This window comes from Malurus melanocephalus, unplaced genomic scaffold (assembly GCF_030028575.1).
Source record: "Malurus melanocephalus ecotype Western Australia unplaced genomic scaffold, MMel_1.1 scaffold_30, whole genome shotgun sequence".
Classification (NCBI taxonomy): domain Eukaryota; kingdom Metazoa; phylum Chordata; class Aves; order Passeriformes; family Maluridae; genus Malurus; species Malurus melanocephalus.
The window spans coordinates 419,889-447,357 of NW_026623262.1; the positions used below are offsets into that span (position 1 = coordinate 419,889).

The following is a 27,469-nucleotide window of genomic DNA, read 5'->3' on the forward strand; positions in this document are numbered from 1 at the left end:
ACCTAGGTTAAGTTCTTGAAGAGAATGCCTTACCTCATGTATGAGCAGATYCAGTCTTTCATATTCTGTAAAACAAATCAGTTTAGTATCAGTGAGTATCATTCCACTGATGGTGGAAGGAATAAAATATCTGATTTTCCTGTCTTCTGAAAGATTTTTTCTTTATGTTGTCTAGCTYTGCCTTCATCCTCGAGAGATACCATGTGGCATGAGGCAAGTGTCTCGGGTATCCACTACTGCATAAATATAAAGGAAATTATAAACTTTGTGTATCTTTATGCACTGAAAGCATTTCTATGCCTTCATGTCATAGTAGGAAGGATACGGAGGATTTATCCTGTGACATAGATGAGTGGAAGACCTGTGCACATCCATGCTGTTAGGAAGAAAAGCAAATTCTGCCTTATAATTTGGAAATAATGGCATTTTGCAACCTGACAAAGTATCCTAAATGGCACAACACGATCAATATATTGTAACATTCCAGCAAGATCTTTTTTTCTTTGTACAAAATAATGCATACATCTATGTCTCGTGTATACTAGAGACCCCTCACTGCAAATTTCAGATCGCATCCCTGCAAAAAAACAGGTATGAAAATAWCTAATTCTATTGAAATTGGTGAACATAGGGGGAAAAATCCCTCAAACATAAACCCATAGCCATCACACTGTCTTGTGACAAATTTGAAGCCTGCTCTGTTTTGACTGACCTTGTCTTCCACAGCTTAGGAGACTCCTTCCCCAGTGAGTGAGTATTTGAATTGCAGCTCTAATAGCATATGGAGCATGTTGTCTGCAGTTATGACAAAAGCAATCTCCACATTGGGGTGCAGGCCATAATGGACAGGACTTTGGGGAGGTAACATTTTATCCGTATTTTTATGGTAACTTTCATAATTCAGCTTCGAAGAGACTGCAAACACAGAGGCAAGCACCGACTTCCTATCAAACTGTCAAAAAAATAATAAAAACCTTGTCACTAAGACACTGCTGGCAATCCTCACTAGACAGAATAAGGAACCTGCTTAGGCATAAATGAAATTGTTCTATTATGGAGTCATTGTTGAGAACAAGACTTTTATATCACCATTATATCCGTGGAAATTAATCTAATTTGTTCCCCATTTTAATTAGCTCCTTTATGTCACACCCAAGTCCCGATGCTTGCAAGAAAAAAAAAAAAGATGAATTTTTTAATAATCAGATTATCCTTGTGAAAGAAAACAGCAGAAAGATATTTTAATTCAAGKATAAAGAGACAGAAATATTTTTAAAAGAAAAATGTTATTTCTTCCAAATTATGAAGTGCTGCTCTCTGGTGTAACATTATTATTCTGTAGCAATAAGGAGCAACTTATTAAATGAAGCAATTTATGGTAGCAGCTCTCAAAAACACAAACCTCTATTGAAATGAAAGCAAGTAATGGCATAAGGACTGTAAAATAAAAAGGCAGAATATCTTCTTTTAGACCATTACAAAAATGCATGTATTGTCTATTTGAAAATCAATACAGTTCCATAAAATAAAATGGAGCTGTGGTATCATCATCATAATTTCTATTTCAAATGGTTTGCTGAGAGCCAAATTGTGTCTTTTATGGAAAAAGAATGACAAATGGTTTAATTCAATATCACACGCATGTGTATATATGAGCTGAAATTCTGCTACAACTCAAAGCTGTTAGGCAAATATTTTAGTATCACCATAAGTTTAAAAACAACAGACAAGTGGGAGTACATCCATTTATTTACACTTGTACTGACTTAAAATTCAAAATGCTATTTGATGCTTTTAAAGTACTGCTGTGGGATGTTAAATTACTGCGGAATTCTTACTGTTCCGAGATACCTTTCAACCTGCCAAGATGCATGATGATGATAATAATAATAATAACAGCAGTAGTGTGGGGGCCTTTAAAATAATGTGGCGCTTATTTCTGTAAGATAAATACCATTTTCACTAACCCCTGTTTTATGATTCAGCATTTCTGATGCAACAAAGTGAAATAATGAAAGTAAAACAACAACAGGTTTGTGTGGGATGAGAAAGGGAAAACGAGCACGTGCATTGTCAGAATTTCTGCAGAAATTGCAGGGAAAAAAAAAAGCTCATGTAAGTAGCGCTTCGCTCTCTCTTTCCCCCGGGGAAAATTCCTCCTCTTGTTTTTAGTGTTCGCTACATTTCCTTCTTTTATTCCTTTTTCTGATCTCGTCCTTTTGTTCCCCTCGTCTGGTGTCGGTCCTCCCGCAGCGGGAGCTGCCGGCAGCGGGGCCGGAGCGCGGCGGCCGCGGGGCGCTGCAGGTGAGCGGGGCGGCGCGGGGAGCGGGCGGGGGCTGCTGCCGCGGGTGTGCGGGGCCTGTTGCACTGCTGCCTCGCCTGCCTCCCCCCGGGGACAGCGTGACCACGAAACCCCCGCTGTGGCGCTGGCAGCTTGCACACCTGCCTTGCTCCGGGCTGCGGGGGAGGAGGTGAGATGGCCAATGTGTTCTCAGGTGAGGGCTGTGAAGCACCCCTCTCGTCCGCGCTTGGCTTGCAGGGGCTGGGAAGGGGCTTGTTTGCCGCCTGCTCCCATCACCACCTGACAAATGCCGRGTTCAGTGAGGGGCTCTCCGCCCGCGAGGCATGGCCACTGCCACAGGCAGTGATTATCACCAAATGCCCCTCAGGGGTGGAGAGGACTTTTCTGCCTCCCTTTTGCCGAAATAGTTTGTCGCCCACTGACCCTTGGTCATTATCGCCCCTCGGCCGCAGCAGCGCGRGCACAGCGCTACCAGAAATCTTTGTATTGCTATGGGATCAGAGGTCAGCGCGGCAGGGGACCAGGGCTGGTTTATTAAACCGCCAAGTCTGTTTAAGGTGTAATTCCTCAGGAAGAGCAGTGTGCTTGTGGCCATTTAAAGGAGTTAACAGAGCGTGCCCGTTCATGCCCGTGTTTGCTTTTCCCCAGGCACAAACCCCGGCTCGACGGGCGGAAGCCTGGGGTTGCCGTCGACCGAGTCGCCTCAGCCCCGCAGGTCGGTGACCTCTGGCTCCTGCCCATGTCACATCCCTGTCCTCCGGGTGGAAACTGCAGAAGAAAGCGCAGGATGCGCCTTGGTTTTGCTGACACCGCTCCAGCCGCGCTGGCTCCCGCACTGGTAATGAGCCCGGGCGGGAGGCTCCGAGTCGGGGGGCGGGTTACAGACTCTCCCCGCCGCCGCCTGGCTCTTGGCAGCAGGTGCCGGGGGTGCGGCCCTGCGTGGGGAGTCCCTCACGCCCCCACTCAGCGTTAACACGAGCGTCTGCGAGAGGGAAACCTGCCCTGGAGGTCGGGACCGCCGTGCCAGCCCCGCAGCGCTGCCCAGTCTCAAACGCGGAGGGTCGGCGGGGGTTCTCCCACCGGGGCTCTCCTCTCCCACCGGGGCTCCCCCGCGGGCCGGGCCGGGCTGGGTGCGGGCGGGCTCGGTCGGGCCGGCGGGGCAGTGGCCGGCAGGGGGAGCTCTGGCTCCGGGAACGCGGCGCCGCTGCCCCGGCCCGGCCCGGCCCAGGCCGCCCCACGGGCACGGGTACGGGCACGGGCAGGGGACGGGCGGCTGCCCCGGGCGCCGGGCAGGTACCGCGGGGCCGCGCTGCCCTAGGGCAGCCCAGAGGTTACGGCAGAGCCGCCGGCCTGGGGGGACGGCCCGGGCGGTGCAGCCTGGCCCAGCCCGGCACCCCGAGCGCGGGGGAGGCGGCGCCCAGCGGGTGCAGCGGCCGGGCCGGGCCGGGGCCACAGCGGGCTCGGCTGGAGCTGGCGACAAACGCGTTGTGGCCGGGACTGCAGCCGCGGGTTTCTTTGTGCGTCTGTCAGCACTTTGGGTGACATTCCCGCCGCTGCGCGGCTGACTGGCGATTCTTCCTTTTTTTATTGCTAGAAGAGGTTATTCTAAATGAGAAAAAGAAGAAAAGCCGTTGTGATTTTCACAGAGGTTTTTTAGAATATACTGTCGAAAAGCAGATTTTTAAAAAATTGGTGAGTTTCTTAGCATTCAGGTGGATGCTCTTTCTTTAATACAGATTTGTGTTCCAAAGAAATACCTGATTTCTTTGACCAGGTCTTTGAGCATGGCTAATAACTACCACKTATATACACCTGTATTTGTAAGTATTTTGGAGTCAGTAAGAAAAATTATTTTCATTAAAAGCCTTCTAAAACAAAGATTAAAAGGCACAGAGGAAATATGATAACTAGTAGCCAAGCCATGCTTTCCTCTCGTATATGATCCAAATRTTTTGGACCAAATCCTTAGCAATATAAATTGGTGTAGTGAACCTCTCTGATTTACCTGAGCTGAAGACCTAATTCCAGTGTATTGCATGCTCAGAATATGTAAAAGATATTCTAGAGACACAAAAACACATGGTTATGCATCTCAAGATAAACCAAATGAAGCTAGATGGAACCAAAATAAATTCTTATTCTGTACTACAGTAATTACCTGTAGTCACTGCAAATTCTTAATTTCCCATACACATAGGTACGTACTTCCCTAGAAACTGTATGTGATGCTTTCAAATGGAAAGAAGTAGTTTCTTGTTTGGTTTTTTTTTTTTTTTTTTTGTTCGTTTTGGGGTTTTTTTTTGATGATAGATGTTCAGTCACTCTGGGATATTTATATGAACAAATCTTTAAGAAATGAAATTAATTCTGCTTTATTATTACATATCCTGTAAAGGCTTTTAGTGACTTCACTGTTTCAAGTGGCTTTAAAATGAGAAGTTTAATACTCAGATTTTTAAAGTTTTATTTCTGTGGTGTTTTGCTTGCCTGATCAAATTTAGCCAGCACAGCATGGTAATCAGACAGTATTACAGGTCGTGGCTTATCAGTTGTTTTAATGGGAGGTTTCCCAAACCCACTCTGGAATGAGATGTGCTTTAGGGGAAGAAGCAGGTTCCTCACACTCAAAACCAATCACCCTGCTGTCTTCCTTCCCTGGTTTTCTTCAGTAATTTCTTTAGTGTCTCCAGCCACTTTACTACAAAATAAATATTCAGAGATAAGGAGGGAGAGGGGGGAGAAGGGAGGAAAAAATAGGCCTCCCAGTGAGCTATTGATTTGAAATTTGAAACATTTTATTGATACAAGAAAAACCCAGACATAAGGAAGCAGTTTGATATTGCACAATATTTGAAAAAAAATCGTGTGCATCTGTTTAGCACAATGCACTGCATAATGACAGCAATCTTCCCTGTTTGTATCTATTCATCTGATTATACAGCGTAACAATTCTTTTTCCTACACTTTTATTTACTGAAAGATTTTTTTTAATGGGTAATAAATTAGTAAATCAGATATCATGTGCTTGGGAAAATATGTTCGTTGACTCCCTACAAGCAAGATAGTTGCAATTCATATTTTATGTGATATTCAGTGATACATATACAGATGAAGTTATGTGCTTCCCTTGTGGCAAAGACAAAGGAAGTTTTAAATCACTRTTTAGTACTCTTTCATCTAGGCACATGTTATTTTGAAACGCTTCAGTTTTTAACACCGCAGTGCAGCACTGATGTAATGAAGAGCTTTGACTTACTTGAAGTATAACCCAGTGGCCTTCTTTTGATGCCTTTTCCATAGCTATTTCTGCTGCAGCTTCCTGTCCTTGACCCAGCGATACATTGTGAAGTTCTCCTGAGTCAATGGTAAATTCAAACTTGTTCCCTAAACAGAACAATACTACAGTACTACTTTGAGCTAAATAATGAAGTGTTCAAACAAGCATGTGTTCTACACACAGTGTTTAAATGGCCCCACATCACATGAGTCACCAAAGGAAAAAAACAGCCCTCAAAAATATAGTTTCAATAAATCAGCTTAGCTAGGCTATTGTGCTGCTCTCTGGCTAGGTATTCTGTATTAGCAAAATGCTCTTGTGTCTGAAAAGCGAGTGAAACAATTCCTGCTGATGGCTTCCCTGCATATTGCCTATATGAATATTTCAATGCACTCTGAAGTGCGTATGTTGGAAATTGATCTAAAGAAAAGAAAAAGAAGYTAATGTCTCACTAAAGGTTACATTACATACAGGCAATGTAAAGGGGCTAACCAGAAGTCTTTATGCTGGCATTRGGAAGCAGTTGGGTCAGAGGAGGGTTAGCAAGTTTTCTGTAGGATCAGATCTGGTGCTGAAGTATACTTGTGCAAGGTTGGTGACTTGTGCTACTAAAATAMAGAAGAGCAGGCAGCTCTGGGATTTCGGAAGGCAGCGGGTGTTCCCCCAGACAGCTGCCTGAGCCAAGCACTCTAACTTTCCTCAGATACTGAGTATTAGAGGTGTGATGCCATCGGTTTGTTGACATGTGACAGCACTCAGCAGTCATGGAAAGGCCTGGTTTATTTCTCTGGTTGTGGTAGAATTTCTTAGACCAGTGGTATTGCTAAMTAACTTGGTAGAATAGTCTTTTATTTCATGATAAAAGTTTTGTTTTGCTAGTGCTAGYATCTAATCCTGACTGATCTAATGGCTCAGAATCGATAAGGGAACCAGTCCAGGAGATAAACACTACTGGGGAACAGCACTGCCTACTTTGGAAGTTTTTGTGAACACTGGACACATTTAGTTCCAAGTAACATTTTGGGCAAAGTTCCCATAAATTAAGAATTGCCTGATTGGTTGACAGGACCTTGTGAAAAACAACAGTTAAGGTGTAAGACCTGTCTATGGGGCATCGTATTTTATCATGACTTCTCTTTGGTAGAGATCCAAGAGCAACACACATTCGGGTCACTCACAGTGCAAAACCTGTCCTTCAAAGGCTGAGACTGGTAATGCAAACTGACAGCATYCCGGACATTCTGCGCCTCAAAAATATTAGGCTGAGGAGAGAACTGTTTGCTTTTCATGCTTTTAGAAATYTCTCCTTTTTGAACATTTCAAATCCATTTCTTTTGTTTGTTCTATCTAGGAACCTTCAGTATCTCTGTTTAAGTAATGTAATTTATTTATCATAGTCCACACTTGAAAAGATACTATGTAGAGCCAGTACATTGTGCACAAGCATGTGGATTTTTAACACCAATGTAACTGATGTTTTTAATTTTAAAAATAAATATAAAATACATTTTAAAAAGATAAGGTTGTTATTGTAGACACAYTGTACACTGATTTTTCTTCATAGAGTTAAAGAGAAAAACAAGTGAATGTTTAAACAGTGGTCCRTGAAAGTTCAGAAGGTTTACAAAGCATGAGTTTGTTTCTCTATAACTAAAAGTTTAARAACAGAACAGTTGTGAAATTAATATAAATGATTTGTAATATTAATCAGTGTTTATTTTCTCAAAAACATTGGGTTTTATTAATGGAAAATTTCCCCATTTAAAACATTTTAAAATATTTTAAAACCATGCAGTACAGTTTCTGGATATTCATACACATACAGAACCATTCCTTAGAGTATATGAATATGTTCATAGAAGATGATTAAATGTGTTGCTTTATAAGACYAGTTAAGCCTTCATCAAAATATGGACAAAGTTCTAAACATAAAGCTTTTCTGAGATTTCTGCCTTAACAAATTAAATGTGGASTTTTATGTGTAAGCCTTTTGGCATGTCAGCAAGGCTAGAAATTGCGCTGAGAAAGAGTATTAACACAACATTCCAAGGGGTCAGTTAAACTCAGATTTCTCTAGAAGAGGAACAGTTTCTATTAAGAAATTGCCAGATCAAAGTTATGTGGTGAAATGCTTAAAATCTTAAAAGTCTGTGAGAACCAGACATAAATGTTCCACTGTTGTAAGRAACAACAAGAGAGCTTCACACCATTATTTATTGTGTTGTACAGCGACGTGCTGGGTTCTGTTACTTAGTATTTAATCCAGAGGTGCATTCAGTTACGTATTCGTAGCAAGCAATGAGCCACTAGAGCAGCAAAAGATAGGACAGAAATAAACTGTTGGCTGCAATTGCCCTTTTGATAAAGAACAGGAATTTTGAGAGGGGAGAGAAGGAGTTTCCTTGGCCTCAGTGGAGTTTATTATTCTCTGGAAGCAGGTAAACCAACGCTGGCTCAGGAAGATACTTTAGAATAGGAAATGTTTTGCCTTTGAAATATACCAGATTACATGTCATTTCAAATAGTGTTCATGGCAAAGATACCCCTGGGACCACCTTACAAGAGCTTTATTTCTTGCCTGCAAATTAGTCAATTCAAAACACTTCTCCTCTCATCTCTGCCTTCAGCTCTTAATACCACACAAGCCATTCGTAAAATAGCGGAGAAGAATGAAAAGACCCTGAATACAATGGTACAATTAAAAAAATAAAACAAAAGACTGCAAAAGCAAGAACAAGATGGGTTTCAGCAGACAAGAAGAAGAATGAAATTTTGGTGCATTTTTTGGAGGCATTTCAATAAACCCTTTTTCTTCTGTTTCAGCAGGGGCTCATTGAAACAGCTATGTTTTCCAAGTGCAGGCAGACAGACAATAGCATCTAAATTATTTTTAAGAAAGCACTTATAGCACTAAGCACTCACTACTACTAAATCCATCTTAGAGGAGAAGGGTGGAGGAAGAAGAAAGGTCAACAAATGTATCAAGTTCTTTGTGTAATGCCTCACTGACATTTTCCAACTCCCTCAGCTGGCTTTTATTTTTTTATTTTTTATTTTTCAGAATCCTGGTAAAATGCAGTATGAGATTTAAGGTTATTGTCTGTCTCTCTCTAACTTMTGACATCTCTTTATAAGAAGAAAGAGTCACAGCCAACTGTAACAGGAGGGCAACACAATAAATCCTGGTGAGGCAGGGAAGGGGGGAGGTTCAACTTTGCTGCCCCTTTGCCCCTATTTCTTCCTCACAGAACAGAAGTGCCATCTGTTACTAGTCCTAACATGCATGCATTTGATTTCCATTCAGTAATAAGTATCACAGGAAAAACAGGATCAAGTGATCTAATGCACTGTCAGCRTTAGCAAATCTTCCCATCCAGTGTTTTGTTTGCACCTCGGAAGATTTTGCAGATGAAATGAATATGGGCAAGTGTCTTAATTGCCTAGAATTATTTCGTTCTCTGGTAGAGGACCGTATGGTCAAGGTGTGGATCCAGACCAGACTGAGGATATTTGGGTGCTTAGGTCAGAAAGAGGTTTAAGAAAATCAAACAAGAGCACTGATTTTTAGATTCTCCAATCTGAATTCACTACAGTCTCTATTACTTGCTGTTGTAAATACATCATCATAATGCAAAATCAAATCACAGMGTGTTGTGTTAGGCTAGACTATTAAAGTAGAAGCCTGTTTCAAACCAATTTGTAAAAATGTTTTTAGGCTTCAGTCAAATTTGTTGCATTCACAAGTAAAAAACCCAACATCACCAAACATTTTCCAGTCCAGCAAACTCAGTTTAAGATTGTGCTAGTTTTGACTGGGGTGGAGTTGATTTTCCTCATAGCAGCAGTATGGGACTGTGTTCTGGATTTGTGCTGGAAATGGTGTTGATAATTCAGATGTTTTAATTATTGKTGAGCAGTGCTCACACAGAGTCAAGGCCTTTTCTGCTCCTCACACTGTTCCAGCAGGCTTRGAGTGCACAAGAAGTTGAGAGGACAACAGCTGGGGCAGTTGACCCCAGCTGACCAAAGGGATATTCCCTGCCATATGGCATCATGCTCTGTGATAAACTGGAGATGGAAGTTGGCTGGGGACTGACTGGGCATTGGCTTGGTGGTGGTGAGCAATTGTTTTTCATCAGCATTGCTTTTTCTTGGGTATAATTTCTCTCTTTTTTTGGTATTATTATTGTTATTATTTTTATAATATTTCAACTATTAAACTATTATTATCTCAGCCCATGAGATRACCATCCAATGATTTTCTCTCCATCCTGTTGGAGGAGAAGTGAGTGAGTAAGTGGCCATGTTCTGCTTAGTTGCTSGCTGGGGTTAAACCACCACAAGGATCCAAAAAAACAATGAGAACTTCTTTTTTTTTTCCTAACTTGCTGCATGAACCAAAGACTGTTGGGATCCTCAGTTATTCCCAATTATGCCTGATGTCTTATTGTTGAAAGAAATGGGGTGCGAAGAAAAGGTGCCTACAGCATGCTGTTTGCAAAGCAGAGTAATGATAAAACAATTGGTGCAGTGGGATTTCTCTGTCAGAGCCCTTCAGGTGTTCCAGTGCTCTTTCCTCTTGCTGTCTGTACCCAATTGTTTTATTTGTCTCTCATTTCTTCAACTTCACATCTTTTCCCCCTTTGCTCTTGCTGCCTGCACGGCTTGTTACTTAAAACACTTCTGTGACCAGAAACTGACCACCTTGTCAGATGCCAGTTTTGTCCCCAAAGGCTGGGGAATGACCTCAAACAGGGCAGAAGCATGGCCAGTGCTATTATAATGCAAATTGAACCTGTAAAGTGGTTCAAGAGGAAAAAGCCAAAAAAATGACTAGCAAGTAGCTTGTGCTTTAGACTAGTTCGCTGAAGTCAAATCTGAAGCTGATCTGTCTGGCAAACCTACTGATGTCTACATTGTCAAAATACATGAGACAACATTTAATTTCTCCAAATTTACATTAATTTCGTTGCCTTATTTTCTTTCTTTTCCTCCTACACCTGGGTGACATTTTTGAAGTGTACTTTTAAGAGCTTAATTTAATCAAATGATCCGAGGGAACTCCCTATAGATATCCATGATTTAATGCTAGATCTGTTCTAAATCTTTGCATGCCTGACAATGGCAATTGGTTTAACTCCAGTTAATTTTAAAATAATGAATACAGTRTGTTTTTTTCTGACCAGAACTGTATTTTGCTTACACAGCTCAATCAGAAATGTATCAAACAAAGGCAGGGCCCAACCATGTGTGGTGGTGAACATTCTGAGCATCCCTACCTCAACCAGAGCAGGTCTTTGTCATCTTGTTGATGTCAGTAATTGCACATATCCTCGTGTGAGATACTTGTAGCTGACTTCTAGATGACCTTGAGGACACTGGGCAAGAATTCCCTGGTGGCTGATTTATGTTTCAGTAGATATTATGTGCTCTGAAAACAAGTAGGGTCAGCATCTGAATCCGAATTTCTTTGTCTTCCCTTTCTCTTTTCCATTTGAAATTTTACCTTCCAGCTCAGAACATGTGCACTAGAAGGCAAAGAAATCTCTTTTATCAGGTTAATATTTTCATCCATATCCATGTCAGCTTTGGGCTCTTCTGCCCGCTACCCGTTTGTCACTCTTTTCAAATGGAAGAAGGAAACTCTTGGTATGGGTGCAGAAGTTAGARGAGATCTGTGCTGAATAAGAGCACCAACGCAGCTGCACAAGACTCAGCACACTTCTCATAGACAAAATGCAGTGAAGGAAAAGATGGCACTTTAAGCTAAATGAGAGATCATTATACAGCCCTCCATTCAGCTCATTCTAGGAGGAATATATACATGTGGCAGCAGCACTAGGGACATGAAGAGCTACTTTGAAAGTTGATGTGTTTCCCGGTGTTTAAGATAGGGATGTAAAGTGGAGAGTGAGAAAATTGGCTGTCCCTGCAGAGGTGCCCCCCAACYACAGCAATGTTTGTGAAACCGTCGTGCTCTTCTGCCTGTAATGAGAAAGCAGCCTGGACTGGTTCAGAGCAAATGCAGTTTGTAGGAAGCGTTTCAGACTGATGTTCTTCCCTGAGGAGGGAGTTTTCCAGGGGCCTGGCAGAGCCAGTTGACAGCATGAACAGCTCAGACTACAGCAAGGTTGTCCATATTCCCTTGTACTGTGCTGAATTGGGAAGGCATGCAAGGGAGACCTGGAAATCTTAAGGCAAAGGACTGCTCTGTGGGCTGCTTGGCCACACACAGAGGTGTACTTGTACAGAGTGATAAATGGCAACTCATGCAGGGTTCATGCTGTACTGGGAKAGCTAAATGGGCTGTGAGGGTAAGCTTTACCCTTTCCAACAGACCAATGTAAATGAYAGTTGAGGATGTTACGCAGGCAGTTGCAGTCTGTGTGCAGTCTCACGTTGTAAGAGGGCTTTACTCACTGCACTGACTTGTGAAATGCAGCAGTAAAAGCCTGTGACCGGAGGGAAAGTGGTGAGCTAGTGGTAGCACTAGATTAAACAGCGTTACGCAAACATGCTGACCTCTTCCTGAGTGGTAACCTTGAATGAGAGCTAATTCACTGGATTGATTTTATTCAGCTTGTCCATGAGAAAATAGAGCACCGCAGCATTGACTGCAACTGGCCAAAAATGCTTGTGAGCTTCAGTGATCTTTATAGAGCTTGTTTCAGCTTCCAGGTCCTTAAAGATATTGGCGATGTTATGATGAGTTCTTACTCTCCAAGTCTTCTGTTTGGCAAAAATGTATTGGCAAAAGGCACAGAATAGAAATTAATCTAAGAATTTATTGTTAGTCCAATAAAYGTTTAAAAAAGTCTAATAGTCAAAATTACTTAGTGAGTACAGGCAAACCTCATTAAAAATAGAGTTAAAACTGCTACACTAAAAATTCCCTCTTCTCTGGTGTTGCACTTACGCCTCCAGTGCTCCTTTGGGTCTTAAGATTGGTATTCCTCAAAAGGAATGGGACAGTGTTATGATGAGTTATCACCAGAATTAGTGTGATACTCATGGGAGAGGGATGTCTTTCTTCTCAGCCTGGTGTCTGCTTGGATTTCGTTTTATATGTTTTCTTAATACTATCATCTGTGATTAAATGGCTGATTTGTGTCATCTGTGTCTGCACTCTTCCCCAGAGCTGACTCTGGAGTTGTAGGCAGTTCRGTTCACAATGAATAACCATTTTTTATTACCATAAACTAGAGTTAAAGTAAAAGAAATCTAACCAAGAGTGCCTCACATTTGGACAATTGCTATCACAGGTAAACTAAGTTAAAATGTATCAAGGCCCAGAGAAACCCAGAGTATTGCCGAGTCCCTACACCGTCATGTCAATACAAACCTTTACTAGCAATGGCAAAATTACATTTATTGGACTATAAAGTCACTTTGAATAGTCTGTGAAATGCAGAGTTCAGCAAAGATTGCAAGCTCTTCTATGACYGCAGAGTCATGAATGAGCAGCAGATCTTGGGAACATGCACACTTTCCTAACTTCTCTTGAATTAGAATAATTCAAGGTCTGATTGAYTTGTATTTCTTCACTGCCGTCAGGAGGCCAGCTAACAAAAAGTATTTGATTTTTATTGCCAATATAATTTGCCCAATCAGCAGGAATACTGTGATTATTAAACCGAGAGCTATAGTTTGTAGTGCCAAGTTAAAAATTCTTGTAGCAGCCGGAGACCATAGTGTAACCTGATAAAGGTATAGGATAATTAAGAAACATGCTTGAATCTAGGATACATCACACATATAGATACACAGGCACTATTAGGCTGGTTTTACATGAGGTWGTTCACAACAATTTCTGAAAATGGGTCCATGCACAAACACAACTAGACCATATATATATGATTAGAGATTGATTAGAAACAGAATGAGAGATGTCATAGTCACATCTGCTTAACTTTTGAGCTAAGTGACTACCTGAAGACTGGAAACTAATATCTTCACATCTCTATAAAGTATTTCAATGCTATTTGCTGGCATTCTTCTGAAAACACTCACTGAATATTCCATTTTCTTTGGCAGTCTGTGTTCACAGATGCACATCTTTAATAACAGAAACCCCTGTTATACATTTACAAAATTATCTGATCAGCTTCCTACAAACAAGAACTTTTCCATCWACTCGATACATGACTATGTATTTTACATATATGCAGTTCTCACCACGTACAAAATTCAAGATGCTTTAGAATACCTCCCATACAACTGTACRTAAAGGGTACATTTATTTTAAAAATGTGATCTTTTAATGAAAAAAAAATACTACATTGATCCATCTTTTATGTTTTAAAAGCATTTGCAGTTTCAGCTGTACTTGTAAATATATGTATGTTTTAATGTTGCAAGTATAGCTATTAATGTCTAGGTGATCTGTTAGGTGTGGTTACTTTCAAGGAGAGGATATAGAAAATTCATCATCTGGAGATGAGAGAGCCACAGCCTTCCAGGCTCCCTCTGCCAATATTTCATCCCCCTCATGGTAAATAATTTTTCGTAATCCCTGGTCAGAATTTCTCTTGGTCTAACTTCTGTTGTCTCTTTCCTGTCCTTGTGCACATCTAAGAAAAACCTGTCTCTGTCTTCTCTGTAGTCTCTTGTGAAGCATTTCCCAACAGCAGTGGATTGCCCTGCCCTCTTGTTCTTTTCAAGGCTGAAGAASCACAGTGTCCTTGGCCTCTCCTCACAGGTTTCCTGCTACAGCCTCTGCTGGAGTAGTGCCAGTAGGTTAATGTCTTTCTTGTACTGTAGGAGATGCAGAAATGAAATATTTTTTTTTTATTTATAGCATCTATTTTTTATCATATAGTTACTGTTGGCATAACACACTTAGAATCTTCTGCAGTTGTTCTTTCTTTTTGAGTTTTGTCCTGTTTGGTTTAGTTGGATGTGCTTCTACTTCAGCTTTCAGTTTTGTTCCTCTGAAGTCCAAATGTCTCCTTGCACTGACAGCTCTTTAGTTATCTCCCTTGGGTTAGATAACGCACATTTCAGCATTTTATAGGTTTCTAAGTGACCCACCTCCCCCCCTCCTCCCCTTTTTTTTTTTCCCCTTCTCTTTTCTACTTGCAAAATCTTGTTCTGCTTCCTGGATAGATCTTCAAGAAGCTGGAACCCAAGGTATGGTCCCATCTGAAGAGCTGGTTAACACAGTGCTCTTGGACCTACAAAGTTTAGGACAGAGAATACCTGGAGGAGAGAATCCAGGATTTTAAAATGACAAGAGTAGGAGTTTGACTCCATAAAATTTCTGACAGCATTTGGCTCTGCCGTGCTGCTGTATTAGAGTGGTTTTGAGTTTCATCTGCAAGTCACTGAGAACAGAAGATATGCAGGACTTAGCAGAAATTATTCCACCTTTTGAAGGATCAAGCTCTTGAAGAACCGCCCCCCCCCCCACTGTTAGGAATATGACCTCTTCAGGTACTTAAAATTACTTAATTAGCATTATAAACATGAAAAAGAACAAGACCATTCTATCAAAGGTAATAGAGCTGTAATTGCAGGTGTTACAGAATTTAGTACACTGTTTCCACTGTTTGTTTTAAAATGTTTTAAAAGATTGTATAAAGAAGGGAAGCAAGCAAGATATCAGGTAGTGGGTTTTTTCCCCTCCATGTTTTTGTGAACTAAGAATAGAGAGAACACATAACAAGCATCTTGCTATTCAGTTGGCCCATGACAAGTAGTGCAGCTGCATGTAGTGTTCAAGAACATCTGTAGAATCATGACACATGCAGAATCCCCCCACACTGAGAGCGTGACATTAAACGAAAAACAATTCAGTTGTAGAAGCAATATAAATACATTTTATATAATCTTTCTCCACCTTCTCATCCCCTTATGTTTTGAATCATGTTAACTACAGGATTCTGTCACTTCTTCACAGCATCAGTAAAAAAGTGACTAAGCATTTCAGAATTAACCTCTTCTTTCATTAGCAGCTAGGATGCMGGTATTTCTTATCTGAAGAAACAAAAAAGAATGAATAACCAGTGGCAGAAATGCGCTAGACACCAGAGCTTACTCCAAATGGAACTTGACATGGTTTGCAGATGCAATTTAACTCTTGAGAAATCAAAGGGTGATTTTCTGTGTCAGCATCTTGTGTGGTTGTTCAGTTTCAAAGTGAGCAGTGGGATTGCTGCCAGTCTTTACTTCACCCATGTAAAGGACAACACAAAGTACTGTGATGTGTGATATCACAAAGTGCTATGGAAAAATATGTCTGAAATGTATAGATTTCAAAAGTAAGGGGAATCTCCTTGCCTGGGATTTTGTGGGTTTCACAGTTTACAGTTCAAATGCAGCTCCGGTGGAACTTGGTAGCTGACTCTTTAAGCTCTACATGGTCATAAAGAAGGACTGTGCCTTTTTCAAAGTCCTTGAAGGCTTTCCACAAAAAATATTTTAATGAAATATTTGCTTATTTTTCTACTGTTTGCTCTCTGAAATAGTTTCTCTGCAATCTTCAGATTTTAAAAGTAAGAAATTTTATAATTGCAATGCAAACACTGATTTTTCTAACATCTGAGGTTGTCCAAAGACTATGTGATGATTATACCATGGCAAGGCAAACGCATGTTATGAATGCCTGCATCATCATCAGTTTGTTTCTTTGAAACATCTTACTTTCAGTCTTTAGGATAGCTCAGGCCTGAAACTACCTTAAGCTCCAAGATAATTTCCAAATTTTTTATGCAGTCTGTAAGACAAGCATGAAGCTACAAGAGCCAGCTATCTTGGTCATAATTTTCAACTCCTTGCCCATTAAACTCCTGCACCCCAACTCCAAAAACACTATCCTTAGGCATGTTCTCTTAAGTATTTTATTGATAACATACATTTTGAGTTTACTGACTCGCTGATACTCTTTGGTCAAGTCTTTTGAACTCATGTTTTATGCAACATCTGAAAATACCTTGTTTTCCTATTTCAGAGAAACATACTGTWCACAAATCAGAAGGGTTTTAAAGCACTCTGATGATGGAAGAGATATRCAAGTACAACTGATATTACCTGATGACATTTGCTTACTGGTAAGCGTATATTTATTTCTTAATTAAATTAGATATGATTCCTCATTTAATAACAATGATTTTCAACATCCACTTCCTGGTTTGCATTTCCAGTAACTGCTTGCACAAAATACACAGTCATGTGCATCAGTATAGCAGAAAGGAACAGCACAAATCCTGCAGAGCTGAAAAATGCTTTTAACTTTTCAGTATCCGCAACTTTCACATGGAGAGGTGCACRTCCGGTGGCCAGATGTGACTGCAGTCAGCTGTGGCCACTCCAAGCTAAAAATAAGTGTCTGAGCATCCTGCTCACTATCCTTCCACTGCAGTGCTGTGTTCTAGCTGGTCTCTTGGGCAAGTGCTTCAACAGCTCCTTGTAGTCCTGGGCTCCAATTAATAATGTAAACAGTGGCACCATTTTTAGCAAGTTAGCACTATAAGGAGTTGTGGAAAAATGTACCAGGRAAAGCTACATTTATATGTAAAATGGAGCACTAGAACTCACCTCTTGCAGGTTTTACTTTAAATAAATTGAAGAGTTTTGTGGTGATTTAAAAAGTTTTATTTTATTTTCRTTGTGATGGAGACAGTGATTCTTTGAGGGAAAACACATACACATAGATATATTCACTGTGGATAAGTGAATTGAAAAATAAAGATTATGAGATAAAGTTAGTTTGGTTTTGACCCAAAGGAGCCAAATTCAGCATAAAAATTATATTATTATTATTATTATTATTATTATTACTATTATTATAGCCGATCAAATTATATTAGTTGTTTTTCTTTGCTCATATTTTTGCTGCTGTGTCTTGTTGTTTTCAGCTTCTCAGCCAGAAGAATATCCCAAAGCAAATTACTGTCAGAAGCCAAAAATTGTATCCATAATTCATCCTAAAGMACTGTCAACTTAATTTTAAAGTAATTTTTCTGCTTTCTGAGTTCAGGCTGCAGTGGTAAGGTTGCAAATCCATAAATCAAACTACAGGAAATAAAGGAAATACATACCTCCATTCTCCTAAAACTTCATTGTAAGCATAGTTTTTATTAATTTTAAACTTCAAGTACTAGAAAGAAACAAAATTGTGAACTCTCTTGTGTACAGCTGTACACATCTGTTTTGTGACTCCCAAGCCATCTTCTGGGCTATAGAGAAGTTTTTGTAGGTTTATAATAGCAGAAATAAATTTAGATTGTGTATTGCTCTGAGCACAGAGAGGAGCACATGTGTGTATTTGGGTRTTAGGCTCAGCCTGGTGAGGCCTGTAAAAGGCACACTGTGCTGTGAGATCTCCTGCATTTGCAAGTGCTGTTCCAGGGCCCTGTGCAGATTTGAGGACACTCATGAAATGTCCTCAGTTTCCAAATGTTTCCAAACTCACCTCATACATCTCCAGTGGCAGTGTTGCTGATTCAAGTTCTTTAGCTCYAAGAGACACATCAGAGAGCAGGTGTGGAAGCCTTGTGTGGAGAATCACTCAAAGCCTGGTGCATCCTGAGTCCCTGAGTGCAAGAAGAGCAGCCTGGCAGYGAGTGTGAGCATGCTGTTGTTTCTGCTTTTCCACACACTGGGGCAAATCATGCAGAATTCCTTGTCCCAGGACTCAGTTTATCTCCACAGAAGGAGCGGAGCCCCAGTGTGTGTCCCGGCTCAGAACTGCCACCAGCAGCCACTGAACAGCAGCCACGTTCTGAATCTCAGCACACCACGAAAATCCTCCTTTAATCAAATGCTCCTGGGGGAGCAAGGAATTCAAGATGCACTTCCAACCTGGGCTGGTGCACAGCACTGGGTCATACTTRGCATGAAGAGATTTCTGCTTGTCGCTGCAGTGTGACGGTCGGTGGACACTAACAAGCAAAACCAACAGGCAGCACATGAAGTAGCATAGGAACGTAAGGGCAGTGAGAAGAGGCGAAGCTACAGGACTGAGTGGGGCACTGTGGTGGCTGGATTAGAGAGCATTTTGCTTCTCAGCTTGAAYTGTTTAATTAAGGAATTTCACAGTAATTTTGACTAAGCTTAATGAGTAACAAATTCAGTGCCCTGGCTCACTAAAATCTTTCTTGCTGTCTGAATAAGCTGCAAAGCTTGGAGCTGGAGGAATTCAGTGCCTTAACTGCACTTTCTCTCCAGCCTGCACTGTAGGTAAGTGCTGTCCTGTGGCAACCTTTTTGAGGTCAAGTGATTTAGAGAGCTTAGACAAGGCTGGGGTTCAGGATCCCTATATTCAATCCTACAATCCTGAGTAGCAGAGGCTCTGAGGAAATATTTTCTGACATTTACTAGAGGGGCAGGGGAGGGAAGGGAGGACTCAGCTATCAGGAGAGATAGTAGGTACAGCTAAACTAGAAGGAGGTGAAGGGCTCAGGAATATAATGAGGAGGTGGGGGAAATGACACTGGAATGAAAGGGTGAGTATGAGATGCACACTCATCCTGGCCTTCCTCTGTTCAAAGCACTCCTTCCAAGGGTGGGTACAAGATTTGAATAGAGGGGATGGATGTCAAAATATTTCCATAAGGAATGTAGTACAATAAATCAGAGAAAAAGGGCAGAATGGATGCAAGGAGCAAATGGTAGGAGAATTATTTTAGTTCTAAGTGAATGATTATGTCTCCTGAGTGATTACACATCAGGATGGTGATGTGTTGGGAAAGATTGCTCAGCTTGATAGGAAGGAGTGCGCAAATTGCAGTCATTGAATTGTAGTGCATGCAAGGGTGCAAATAAGATAAGAAAAATAGACGTAAAAATCCAGCTGGAGTCAACGTGTCTTGGGTGCTGCAATCCTTGGGAGTTAAGATAACTATCATACAAGTGTAGGAACAGTTTTCAGAGGAAGCTGCTTCAAATATTTGAAGAACATAACAGAGAGAGAGCTGATGAAGAAATAACAGTCTATTATAAATACTCTGAACATAACTTGCGAGTATGGGTTAAGTACAATATCAATAATTTCTTCCAAGTTTCTGCCAAACTAGGAAGRAAGGAAATATCTCTAGTATGACACACCTGTAGAGTCATCCCAGTACAGGGCTGGTGAAAGACAAGMGATATGGCAGTATATGGCATCTCATTCATAGTTTGATGAATGGAAAGTAGGAAAGGGCTTTAGCAGAGTTGTAATGGTTGCTGGGGCATTTACACTTTGGGCAACATCAGGCATTCAAAAGAAAAATAGTTTCCATGTTTCCTTCATATCTGTTCTTCAGTCTTTATTCTCACTAGCACTTGTCCTTTTTTGACTCAAATAGATAATTTATACATTGAGATAGATGTTGCTTTTATCCAGTTGTTCCCCAGTGCTGAGGTTTGATCTTATGCCTAYGATGACTGTAAATATAAGACCAGGGACTTTTTATGTGGCTATAGAATTGCCAGACACTGCTGTCACTTTTCTATTTAGCAATTATTGTAGCATTCTTCCACTCAGTGACTGGATCAAGACCTTTTTCCCCTGAAATAGTGACCTGGAGTAATAAAAGTTAAGTTTTAAATTTCTACTTACAGAAGCTAGTATGTCTCAGAATTCACTCAATTGTGTTTTGTTGTTTTTTTTTTTTTTGTAAAAATAAGCAGCATCACTGGGAAAAATTTATTTCTCCTTACTTCACCCAAAAGTCAAGGAGAAAAAAAAAGCTGAAGATGCCTGCACTGTATCCAACAGTCCTTATTTTGCCTCCAAAAGGTTAGTGGGAGCCTAGTATTGGGGARTCTCTGAACTCTGCACCATGTGGAGCAAGGTCAGCAATTACTGTGTGAGCCATTGCCAGTTGTTCTTTCAGATGTTTAAAATTACAGTTATATTRCTTTGTTTATATATTTGTATTTTTTTCCCAGGCATTTTGTGAGAACATGGAGCTCTATGTCACAGCACCTTTTTTTCATGGGTTAAGCCAGACTGTTGCAGCACTCCCAGGTTCTGCTGCCCAGGCACTTTCTGCTGAAACAATCCCTTGGTACGGTTGAGGGTCAGTCACACGGTGCTGGTTGGATTATGTGCTGCCTGTTGTGTCCACAAAGRTATGGGAATATAGCAAAGACAAGAGAGTAACAAAGCTTTAGTGGTTTGCTGTCCCAGACAGTCAGTGGAGTAAGCTGGAACAAACTGCAGAAACTCTGAGTTATTTCCTCAGCTGTCCAGCATTCAGGGAGATCCAGAGCACGRGGACTGTTGCTGCCACTGACGCCATTGCCCTCCTTCTCCAGACTGGATTTTTGGCCAAAGTTAATGATTCATAAGATTCTGTGCTGGTTTCACTGTGAGCTTCCACATTTGCATAAGTAAAAGCTTCTGCTGCTTCTGTAGGGAGATTCTTAGTGATATTGCAGCACAAAACATTGATATTATGTAATTATGGCAGTTCATCTTAACTTAAATGAAATTGTTACTTTAAACTTGCTCTAAGTGGCTCACAATGTAACTTTTGTATGACACACCTACAAAACAAATGAGTTAATCACAATATATGTCATTTTTAATTTTTCTCTTTCATTTTTCTTTCAGTCATTCTCTCTTTGTAATTAGCATGAAGACTACCCTTCAGTCAAAACTAGCCACCTGGAAAGYTTCAGCTTGTAATATGCAGCTTTTTTTTGTGAATTATGAATGTGCAAAAAAGAGACCTTTCTCCTTACACCCACTTCCTTGCATAATTCAAATATGAATGAATGAATTTTATTCAGGCTTGCAAAAAAAAAAAAAAAGTCATATTTCAGCTGATAACAAGCATGAAAAATTTCAGACGAAAGGGATTTTTTTTAAAAAATAATATTCTGAGCATGGGAGAACAGCAGGTTAAGACACAAGTCTCAGTGCAGCCTTAACTATAACAATTGCTATCAAGCAAATACTATAACCAAGCACTAAATCTTCCTTTGTGCTGCCCTGGTGCACAGTAACAGGGACAGAGTAGAATAATAAAAGCTGGTCCCCTTATGCAAACAGCAGGGCACAGCACTTGACAGAATACAAGAAGAAGGTGAGCCTGCCTACTGTTCTGGCTTGCTAACCATATTCCCAAGATCTGTGGGTTAGTTGTCATCTCTACTCTAATCAGATAGCAAAAGCTACTTCAAACACTAGCAAAGGGCATATTTTGGTCCTTCCCAGAAGAACATTTTACCAATTCTTTGCCTCCAAATATACTATTTGATTAAACAAAGTGTTTGAAGGAATTCATATAAGCAACCTGATGGTTCAACAAGTCAAAAAGGGAATGGAATTAGTGTCAGGCTTTTTTCTGATTAACCGTGTATTTTAAAAATATGTATCTGCGAAGAAGGTATTATCTGTGCAAAGCARAATGAGATTTGGGCTCATGCCAGTTCCACTTTGAAAATAAACTATCCCAGTGAAGTTACCCTCTGGAACATTTYTGTATCACGTTCTCTCTTGTTCCTAATAATGATTTGGGGATAAGTCCAGCTCTCCTTTTCTACCCAGAAAACAGGATTAAAATTCTTGTTCATTTGCTGTGTCTATTTAAAAAATTCCCATTACAATGGCTAAACAGTAGTGAATAYTTAAGTATTACCTTGCAGATTCGCAGATCCACGTCGATTAGAGGAGCAATAGACAGGATTTGCAAGTGGCAAGGCTGGACACAAAAAATTCCCTTCCAGTCTGATGTGAGTTGACTGTTGCAAGTTGAGCTTGGCAGCAAGTGACCAAAATTGAGTTGTCAGCATCCTCCTGCRTAGTGGAAGAAGTTGTTGCTTTCTTGTGCAGATGCAAGAGTTTCTGTGGGAAAACAGRACATAATCACAGTTCTGAATGTCTCTGTGGATTGGTAATGTCTCTAATACATAGGTCACTTGTGCAAATTCAGTCCCAGCTGGATGGGAAATTATTGAAAATGGTTGTTTTTTGATTGATATAAAATGAGTTGTCAGCTTGGTTCAATACTCCAGGGCAGATGTCCATAGCATAATTGGCACCTGTCAGAAGCAAAGAATTCCTTGGTACAGAGTAACAACTACTCATGCTACCACCCAAAACAGTCCTTGAGTGCCAGGGCTTAGAGAAGAAGGCAGAAAAAGAAAAATACTTTTGGGCAGGATCTTTTATGCCATAAAGTCAAGAAGAGGTTTGACATGCCACTTGGGGCAACCTTTTCCCTGGGATCCTGGCTAGACACTCTCAGCTCTTCTGCTGTTTGGTCAACACTTTCTCTAAGAATTAGAAAAAAACWCACATTTGCTTACTTATTGTTATGGTAAACAATATTTTTTATTGTTTACCATAACAATAAGTTTTTATTTATAAAGACCAGTTACTAAAGAAATTTTTACATGTTTGCTCATTGTAAAAAAAGCTGTAAATAAAGTAGTTTTTGTATATCTTGAGAAATTCTCCTCACAAAAATACAACTAGAAAAAGAAGAGAATATCTTCTTAGCAAAAATAAGTCAAAGAAAYAGCCAGCACTGACAGTACCGCAGTGTCAGTATTACACTGTTCGTTGATAGTAAACAGTGATCCATTGTTTACCACAGAATGGATTAAAATGGATTTTTTCCTGTAAGTCACTAAATAGCTGTCATATGGTCATTACTGCCTTTGACCAAGTAGGGTACAGCTAACAACAGGAATGAATTCTACTTCCCATCACCAATCTGTTGAGCTGGCCACCTTCTTCATGGGGCCGGTGCTTTGGGAGGTACCAGCTGAAGGACTTTCCATTAAAACTCATTTTACTGTCTTCATCTAGTGCATGGCTCAACTTTCCTTCTTTCCTTTCATCTCTGTTTCCTCCTTTAGATTATTTTTCATTATGCCTCCCCCCCAGCATACCCACACTTTGCCTTTCATCTCTCTACGTATGCTATTCCAGCACTTGTCAAGCCCAGCAGGAGGCACATGGGAGAACCAAACAATATGATATGTTAGGTGGAAGAAAATATTAGAACAATCATTTATTGTCACACTTTAAAGAGGTCTGCTATGTTATTTATTTTATTATTCTGTATTAGGTACATGGTTTAGTTTTACAGGCATTATTAATCACTAAAATACATTACACTTTCAGCCAGGATGTGAACATTTTAAAAGCATTCATCTTGCTTCTTTAAACAGAAACAATGGGCCCTCTGCACTGCCCTCCCTCCCTTTTAGTCAATAAATCCTTTCTATTGATTCAGGAAATAACTGTTAAACCCTGTTTTATATTTTAAGTTTCACTAGCCACAGTCAGCCATATAATTTTGCTTAATAACAAATGGATCCTCTATTTTTGCTGTTTASTAGGTGTTTGGATATCAAACTCAGCTTGAAAGTATTGGGTAGAAGAGGACAAAACCTATAATGGCAGTGAGCCACCACAAGATTTCCTAAATGAGTGCTGCAATAAAATGAAGTATCTGTAAAAAGTGTATATATGTGTGTGTATAAAAAAAMCAGTCATATCAGTAGATGAGTGATGAATGAAAAAAATCTGTCAATGAGTATGGATTCCCTTGAGCCAGCCTGGATCAACAGAAAATACAGATTTTCGATAATTCATGGCTTTGGTATTATTTATTCTCTTCTGAAATATCCATTGCAAATCTCAGAAAGATAATTAGGGAATTATCATAAGTAGTGCAAATTGTGTTAGATTCTRTGTATCCCAACCCTGGTCAGAATCATTAGTATTGTTTAATTRTTACAAATATAGTCATTGCATTTTAATAAATTGCCTTCGTTGTCAATATCCACAATCGATTACTTCTCTTAATGTTCGTGGATAGGTTAGTTACCAGGTAATCTTACAGTTAATATGTACAACAAGRAAGCAAAAATGTAAGAAAATGCAAAGGTCAAAACCATGTTTCTATTATGAAAAAAATGAATGATAATGACATAATTTTTTCAGCTCATCAGGTTCTTTGCTAAGTGCCTCTGTTATTGCCAGATCAGTAGTGTRTAACAAAGAAGTGCTTTCTGTAGGCTGCTTCATTAGCCTGCCCTGTAGGACCTCACCTCAGACCTTTCACTAATCTGTTGGCCAGCTCAATAGCCTTGTTAGTTCTATTCACTTCTTCCTGGCAGCGGATTTTCTCAGCTGTAGCTCTCTCAAAGGCAGTGGTTAAGGCAGCCAGGATTGTGTCTAGTTCCTTCAAATAAAARCAGTAACAAACAACTCTGGACATTGTAAGAACGCATAAAAATATTTCTGCTATCCCATTTTATATTGCTGAAAGTTGAATTACACAGTGCAAGAAAGGTGTAAACATTAACTGTGCTCAGAATTTTGTTTAGGTCATGGTCCAAAGGTGGATTCAGGAAAACCTGGGTAAAAATGGGGCTGGTCTCCTGATTTCACCCACTTGTTCAGAACAGCCTTCAAAATGAAATTACAAACTTGATCTTATATCAGTAAAAAAAGGAATGTCCCCTTCTCCCTGAGGATTCTGAAATGAAATTAAATATGCTTCTTATTACAGCTGTATATCCTGTATAGGKGAACCAAAATTTGAAAAGACAGCTGTTTGGAAACTAAAGAAAACGAGGGGTTAAGGATGATAGATAAAATACTTGAAAATGCCCAAGTCTGTATCCTTTGCTGACTTTCAGTTAGATTATGCTYCCCAGTGCACAAACTGTTTCTGAAAACAGCCAGAAATCCTCAGCCACCTCAGATTTGGGAGCAAGCAGCTGCTGATGTCTGATACATCAAAGCATTTAAGCACACAAACAGTCCCACTAGGTCAAAGCCTTAGTTATTCCCAGAGGGAGGAGTGGAAGATAATTCAGCATGGATGACTGAGCACGAAGACAAGGCAAGAACGACGTGCAGCTCCAGAGAGTCACAGCCAGAACACCCAAATGACTCTGAGTGCAGAGGATGAACTGTCCGGGGAGCTGATAAAGGAAAGGTCAGGAGGGTGCTGTAAGGCCCTGGCATGGCGAGCACTCCAGATCTGCTGTCACTGGGTGCTCGTGAGCACAGCCAGGGGCTGGAGCTGGGGCCATTCAGGCAGCCAGAGAAGCTACTCCCTCCAGCAGCACGTATGTATTCCCTTCAGCTTGGCAAATATTTATCCATGCAGTTCTTCTGAACTCAGCAGTATTCCCCAGGGAAGCTCAGAGCTGAGTGTGATTCCCGGGAGTGGGCTGTGCTTTCTTCTGGCTGTGCTGCCGACGAGCTCTGTGCAACTTGGGAAGGCCAAGGGTGCCCTTGGGAATCTCCTAGAGAAATGGTGAATGSGTGCCTCAAGTCTTCCTGAACTGGGAATGCCATGAGGTGGAACCTGTGTGGATTGTAGGACATCAAAAAGAACTTTGTGGTGGGACAGATAGCTATTTTATTGGGAAGGTCTGGACAAATTTCGAGTAAATTACAGCAAAAGCATTTCTAAATGGGCCCAGCAGTTTCGCAGCACCCCCACAGCCTAGAGGGCCTCAGGAGTGGCAAAGTGGGGACACGTCACCTCCTGCTGCCATGTATCCCTAGACAAGGAGAGCACAGGCAGTGCCTGTGTTAGAAACGCGTCCTTTAGGCAGACTGAGGCACTGACCCAATCCTGCCTCTCCTTCCTGCACAGGGAAGACCCAGGCACCGACTGAGAACYCGCCATGCATGAAGAAAAGCGCCTGCTATGGTTCCAAGGCACATTATGTGTGGCTGCAGAGGCTGAGGATGTTATCCCATCATTTACTTGAAACTAAAAAATGTTAGTGAGTGATAAAGTGTACCTCTGCCAGTATTACAATGAATCATGTGGGRAAAACCTCTGACAGAGGAAGGTATTACAGATAATTGAATTTTAGAGGCTTCTAAAATGACCAAAGGAAGTATTTTTAAATACATCTAGTGGTCCTGACTCTAAAGTTCATGTTTTTGAGTCAATCAGGATTCCAGCTTTCTCCGAGATTTCTGTCTTCCACTGCAGTGAACCTTATTGCTCGATATGTGTATACATTGCCTAAACAGAAACGAAGTTTTCAAATGGTAGCAATATCTCTGTCTGCAGGTGAGATCAAGGACAAACACTTAGGCACTGAAGCTAAGGGAATGCAGAGAGAAAAAATGTGGAAAAGCTTCCTGCTGTTCTGAGCATGGATGCTGCAATGCTCATGGTGGTTAGCAGAACTCGCTTGAAGCTTTTTTTAGAGGTAGTTCAGGAATTAGGAAGGCTTTGTTACTGCAGTTTTGGCTCTACCGGACCAGACTGAAACCYATTGTGTGCTACTCTTCCCTCTGACCATTTGGTGTTTGGCAAACCTTCCTCTAAAAGAAAAAAAATAAAAGGAGCTATTGGAAGCAAAAAAYTAAGTGAAAGACAGAGATRTAAAAGAACACATTTGTGTGTATATACATATATACATATATACRTATATGTCCCTCTGTGTGTGTATGYATGTATGTATTTATGGTTGAACAACAGAAGAATTCCAGTTCATGAAGGTCAAACCCAGAACTTGTGAAAGGCACCAGAGGCAGTGGAAGTGCTTGCAGGAGCCATATGGGGAACTGGAGTTGCCAGCTCCTCCRTGAATTTTTTCAAGGTTTTATCATATGAAACACTGTGTACCAGGAAAATAATGTAGCAGCTCACTGTTGGGTACCATCTCTTCCCTCTCATCTTTTTCTACCTCATTTGCAATACGGGCACCCCTTCTCAGTACCTTTACTCTGCTGGCAAGGTATCTGTGATGTGGAACTGATTTTGGGCAAGACAGAGAGGCCAAACTGCAGGTGAATAGCAGAGCTGCACAGAATCACTTCCTATTCAAATGGAAACCCAGAACAATCAGGCCCTTAATTTGTTACAATTCACTATCCACATTTTTGACTTTCTGTAAATAATGTGTTAAATGGATAAAAGAATATACCATTTTTCCTTCTTTGCTCTGAGTTACTGATAACAAGT

The 27,469-nt window shown here is 40.7% G+C and overlaps 1 long non-coding RNA gene across 2 annotated transcripts; it reads left to right on the plus strand.

Moving 5' to 3' along the window:
• LOC130572176 (uncharacterized) lies at nucleotides 1-27,469 on the plus strand. 2 transcript variants are annotated; one of them, XR_008965187.1, is made up of 6 exons: nucleotides 1-2,304; nucleotides 2,951-3,140; nucleotides 8,641-8,764; nucleotides 16,528-16,627; nucleotides 17,435-18,758; nucleotides 20,454-27,469. It is a non-coding gene; the product is annotated as an uncharacterized LOC130572176 (long non-coding RNA). The 2 variants fall into 2 exon arrangements; XR_008965188.1 differs by lacking the exon at nucleotides 8,641-8,764.